The following is a 6,512-nucleotide window of genomic DNA, read 5'->3' on the forward strand; positions in this document are numbered from 1 at the left end:
CCTTCTAGATGCAGGACTCTCAACCAGTTAAATTGGTGATCATTATCACTTAGACTTCTGTGCAGAATTGGAGAGCACCTCTGCCCTGGTCAGTGTGCCTGAATTAGCGGCTGTGCCATCCGATTTTTCCTCCTCAAATATTGTATCTAAGTTATTATGGATCGCTTCTACTCCTGACCTGACCTATTCATTCCTATATAAATGATTTCCAGAGTAAAGTGTTAAATTGTCCTCTTAATGTCCTTTGTTGTAAGGCATATAGATTTAATTTCTCTTTCCTATTCGACTAGTTAACATCACTGAGCAAATCTAAAATGGCCTGCAGGGTATGAGAACTAAGGGACAACTCAAGGCTGCATGGTGATTCAGGGGGGTGTATTTTCAAATAATGGGGGAGAGGAAGCACAAATGATCATAGAGTAATATAGGTTTCCACATTATTTTACGAGGATAAGCAAAGCCATTTCCGGTCCCATTCAAAATAACACACAGAAAATGTGCGATCCCAAATGGGAAAAAAATTAGAGGAGACAAAGGGAAGAAATGGAAGACTGAAAAGAAAATGAAGCACAGGGGAAATTGGCATGGAATGGCAGAAGGGATATTAGAAGTGTGATGCTGAAGCATGAATCCATCCTGATACAGGGCCTGAAAAAAAGGATGTGGAACTGCTGACCTTAATACAAACAGAGTATGTTCAGGAAGGTTTGGAAGTGATCCAAAATCATGTGGGCAACCTTGTTTTGCAAAGGACTGATATTTCCCACTGCCTACTTTTGAGGTCAAGCTGGCTCATTTTGAAGATTTGAAAATGAAATAGCCAGGAGCCAGGAATTTGCACTTGGAGACTCCTGCCTTAGCAAAATAGATGATCCTCGGCTTTTGGCTGCCCCAGGGTAATGGAACAAAAGGTCCCTAACCAGGATGAGACCTTCATAACAGCTCCACGATAGGAGCTCTTCATTGGTATTAGTTCAGATTACCTCCTTCAGAAGTATCTCAAGTGCCTGTTTAGATGGAGGTCCAGGAGTCTTTTTTGGATCAATTCTTGGTTCTTTACCAAGAACCCACTGTGACATGACTTCTGTCCTTGAATCTCTGGCCACATTGCAGCCTAGGAGACTTCCCTTGAAAGCTTTGACTCAGTGGATGAAGGACACGTATACTTGACTTCTGGCCCCTCTCTTCCTATCTTTTTTCCCCTCTGCACCATCAAACTTTTAATGTTCCTTTCTGAACCTTTTCCTCCTTCTCTCACCTCTGAATGTTTCTAATTTGTAACTAGTTTGGATGAAAGTACAGATATTTACCTCCAAGTTCCCTCAGATTTGAATATGTGTATTATACACATGAGCCACTACAACTGCTGTAGGGATGTACGCTATTCATGAGCAAAAGGCATTGGCCCCGCCAACTCCAAACCTCATAAGCTGCCAATGGCAGGTTGTGAGGTAGGTGCACCATGGTCATGTTGACAGCGTGTGAACTGGGCCACCCAGTGTCTATAACCAGGGGTGGCCAACCCACGGCACATGAGCCACTAGTGGCACACTGACAGTTTCCGAGTGGCATGCACAAAGTCACCATATATTTTTGAAAAACATTTAAATAACAAAGAAAGCACTGCAGCAGTTTATGGTTTGCTTGATTGCTAGTCATCACACAGCATGCTCCCAACTTTCCTATGCTGCAATGGGCACACTCAGGGTAACCACACCTATTCTGCTTGATTTGCTGTGGTTGGAAGATGGAGAAAAGGGCAGGAAAAGAATGATGGACAGGAGAGAAAGTCAATAGGGTGTGCTTCTTGCTCTGTACCTTCTGGTACTCTGAGTTATACTGCCCTTGAACTTGCAGGTTCTATTTAGCTATTGTGGTAATTGCAAAAAAGCAATGTTAAGGCAGAGTGGCAGAGTGGCAGAGTGGTTCTCTACATTAAAAATGTCACGTCTCTTGCTGTGGGTTGGCCACCCCTGCTATAGACAGCAAGAGCATTAATTTTGACTTCCACTAGTAGGGGGACTTGGTTCCTAGGTTAAGCGCTTGTGGGTTGCTGTCTCCTACTTTAGCTGGAATTCTCTTTAGCTGTTCCTTTCCTGTCTTTATTTTGGAGGGGGTGGTTGCCTGGGTAGCAATGGCTGCAGTTCTCTATTATCAAGTAATGCTCATAACTAAAGTCAGTTTGGCTGCGTGTAGGACTGCTTAATTCTTTTAGCTCTGCAAACGGGCTAAGGGTAAAAAATTCCTTTGCATGAAGGTTTGAGAGAACCTTGTGCACGGCTAGTACACTTGGCCCACAGCATGTATGGTAACATTAGACAGTGTTAAATTCTGTCCCTGAAACTGACATGATTAGTTCGTGGAGGAGGTGCTACCCAGTTAAGTGGACATTCTTGCTAAAGGTACTTCAGTTAAGGTTATAAAAGGTCAGATAGCAACACTCCTATACACTCCTCTGCATGTTGCTGGTGTGCTGTGGTGAGAGGGGGGAATGGAATGCTGAGAAATCAGTCAGTAAGAGCGATAAGTCAAGCTCCTGCTTGGCATGATTTATAGCCGTCTGCGGAAACTTGAAGGCATGTGCTGTGCAACCAGAGAGATGACGACACCGTGGAAGGGAAACATCTGGAGACTGAAAGGTTTTGTATATGAATAGAACAATACTGTAAACACCTTTATCAGATCAAGGATAGCCTGCCTATGTAAACCACCTTGAGTAAAATCTGATGATAAATCTGATGAGAAATTTGATAATGAAGGTGATATATGAATACAGAAATAAAAAAAATTAAGGGGGCCTGAGCTTGTTATTCTAGTCAGAACTTCTGGCTACAATCGTTTGGGAACCATCATTGAATTAGAACCAGAATTGATTCTTACTTGAATTTATCTTACCTTGAATATCACATGATATTGACCCAAGCCATGAACTATTATACAGAGATTTCCAAATTGATTTGTTCCCAAACCGATCCTCTCCTTTTCTAACTGTCGCTGTTGCTTCCGTATGTTCATATCCTGTCATATTTAGCTCCCATTGATTTTTATTCCCCGGTGGCAATACGGTTAGGAATTTTCACTTAAAAGAGCAGCTGTCTGTCCTTGTCCTTAAAAGGTACCCTGACTTAAGAAGTGAAAGACTTGGAAAGCAATGCATCAAAAAGGTTAACGGCAAATGAAATGGTGCATTTCGGTGCCACTCTGGACTTCATTAAAATTTAGTATCAGTTATTGGGCGCTTAAAGATCTCAGCTTCCAGTGAATCACCCAATTTTGCCCTTGTCGTTTCATTAATAATTCAAAAAGTGTTGTTTCAAACATCCCATGTCAGCATCTCTGTCAGCATCATGCTAATAACTTGAGTGTCACTGGATACAAAAAGAGGGGAATTTAGAGCAAAGGTGTATGTGTGTGTGTGTGTGTGTGTGTGTGTGTGTAAGCAAGAATTAATCTCATACTAGGAATTGATACAAGGATAATTTTTTTACTCCTTATTTATTTTTATTTAAATAATTTTTTATTTAAGTAAATACAGATTGTTTATTTTTCCATGGTGTAAAATAAATAATCTGATTTCTTCCAGAAAGGAACTGCCAGATGTTTAGCATGTGACCTTTAGCATTATGATTATGATTTACTAATATCTAAAGGTGGGAGAAAACAGTTTAATTTTTCACAGATTTCAGTGTTTTCCAAAGTTACAAGTGCAAGAAGCAGCGTTGTGTTTTATTCAAAATTTACATTATAATTAAAAATTATAATGCCTTTAAAAGTGTACTAGGTGGTATAGTGTCAACAGATGCAGCCACAGTCATTACCCATGGACCCCCTCCCTGCCATTAAATAATAAATAAAAACCAAATAAAAGAGTTTTACTTTTTTGCAGATTTGGGGGTGGGTTTTTTTGTTTGTGTTTTATTTATATTTATTTTTTACAAAAATGAGAAGTGCAGAAAGCAGTGTTATGTGTTTGTATTTCATTGACACAATTTTCTCCCACCTCTACTAATAGTTAATTCTGGTGGTTGAGCACCTACCAGATTGAAAGCAAAATGGAATCACTCCAATGTAAAAGTATGTCTCTTCTCGGGGAGACTCCCTAGGTTTGCAAACATATATAAATATGAGCCAAAGAGCTCACAAAAACCTACATGGTTTCAGAGAGGGTAGCTAATGGAGCCATTAATAAGGCTTTCCAGAACCTTATTCCAGACAAGCTCAGAGCTTTCCAGACAAGCTTGTCTGAGCTTTCTAGACAAGCTCAGAGGCTGCATAATCTCCCACCTTCCGCCTGCCTAAAATTCAGAGTATCATAAGGCTTGGACCTGATTCTTCAGCATTTTGCTTCACTGAATTCTGGTTGAGAAGTTCAGGAACTGGACTAACAATAGATGTCAGTTATTAAGGGTTGTCTCTGCATGTTCATAACTTCATTCTAATTGTAAATTTTAGAATAACTTTTGAGAAGAGAGCCTGTATTAGGTGTCGTCCAGGTCCGGTGCTAGCTGGTTGTCCGGGTCAGGTGCTGGCCTGCGGCGTAGGGCCCATAAACTCCCCAGGCCTGCCCTGCCAACCCATAGAACCTTCCAATACTCCAGTACTGACCTTGCTTTGCAGCACTGGATCATTTGCTTAGCCAATCACATTGCTCCATTGTTCCCTCCTGAATCGGCCACCGTTAGTGAAACAAGACCCAAATATAGCTTGAAGGTATACAGGCTGAAGGTATACTGTGCCTTCACCTTCCCTCATGGAGATAATTATCTCTGGAATTCATAAGGAATTCAGTTTCACGATAAGGAAACCGGATTTCTTGACGTGCTAAATGACTGTGGCTTAGATCAGCTAGTCACGGAGCCCACCAGAGGACAGGTGACTCTGGATTTAATATTGTTTGGTACGCAGGACCTGGTTAGAGATGTAAACGTTACTGAGCCATTGGGGAACAGTGATCATGCTGCGGTCCGTTTTGACGTGCACATTGGGGGAAGAATACCAGGCAAATCTCTAACAAAAACCCTTGACTTCCGACGGGCGGACTTCCCTCAAATGAGGAGGCTGGTTAGAAGGAGGTTGAAAGGGAGGGTAAAAAGAGTCCAATCTCTCCAGAGTGCATGGAGGCTGCTTAAAACAACAGTAATAGAGGCTCAGCAGAGGTGTATACCGCAAAGAAAGAAGGGTTCCACTAAATCCACGAGGGTGCCCGCATGGCTAACCAGCCAAGTTAGAGAGGCTGTGAAGGGCAAGGAAGCTTCCTTCCATAAATGGAAGTCTTGCCCTAATGAGGAGAATAAAAAGGAACATAAACTGTGGCAAAAGAAATGTAAGAAGGTGATACTGGAGGCCAAGCGAGACTATGAGAAACGCATGGCCGGCAACATTAAGGGGAATAATAAAAGCTTCTTCAAATATGTTAGAAGCAGGAAACCTGCCAGAGAAGCGGTTGGCCCTCTGGATGGTGAGGGAGGGAAAGGGGAGATAAAAGGAGACTTGGAGATGGCAGAGAAATTAAATGAGTTCTTTGCATCTGTCTTCACGGCAGAAGACCTCGGGCAGATACCGCTGCCCGAACGGCCCCTCCTGACCGAGGAGTTAAGTCAGATAGAGGTTAAAAGAGAAGATGTTTCAGACCTCATTGATAAATTAAAGATCAATAAGTCACCGGGCCCTGATGGCATCCACCCAAGGGTTATTAAGGAATTGAAGAATGAAGTTGCAGATCTCTTGACTAAGGTATGCAACTTGTCCCTCAAAACGGCCATGGTGCCAGAAGATTGGAGGATAGCAAATGTCATGCCTATTTTTAAAAAGGGAAAGAGGGGGGACCCGGGAAACTATAGGCCGGTCAGCCTAACATCCATACCGGGTAAGATGATGGAATGCCTCATCAAAGATAGAATCTCAAAACACATAGACAAACAGGCCTTGCTGAGGGAGAGTCAGCATGGCTTCTGTAAGGGTAAGTCTTGCCTCACGAACCTTATAGAATTCATTGAAAAGGTCAACAGGCATGTGGATGTGGGAGAACCCGTGGACATTATATATCTGGACTTTCAGAAGGCGTTTGACACGGTCCCTCAGCAAAGGCTACTGAAAAAACTCCACAGTCAGGGAATTAGAGGACAGGTCCTCTCATGGATTGAGAACTGGTTGGAGGCCAGGAAGCAGAGAGTGGGTGTCAATGGGCAATTTTCACAATGGAGAGAGGTGAAAAGTGGTGTGCCCCAAGGATCTGTCCTGGGACCGGTGCTTTTCAACCTCTTCATAAATGACCTGGAGACAGGGTTGAGCAGTGAATGGCTAAGTTTGCAGACGACACCAAACTTTTCTGAGTGGTAAAGACCAGAAGTGATTGTGAGGAGCTCCAGAAGGATCTCTCCAGACTGGCAGAATGGGCAGCAAAATGGCAGATGCGCTTCAATGTCAGTAAGTGTAAAGTCATGCACATTGGGGCAAAAAATCAAAACTTTAGATATAGGCTGATGGGTTCTGAGCTGTCTGTGACAGATCAG

This window comes from Tiliqua scincoides, chromosome 4, assembly GCF_035046505.1.
Source record: "Tiliqua scincoides isolate rTilSci1 chromosome 4, rTilSci1.hap2, whole genome shotgun sequence".
Lineage (NCBI taxonomy): Eukaryota > Metazoa > Chordata > Lepidosauria > Squamata > Scincidae > Tiliqua > Tiliqua scincoides.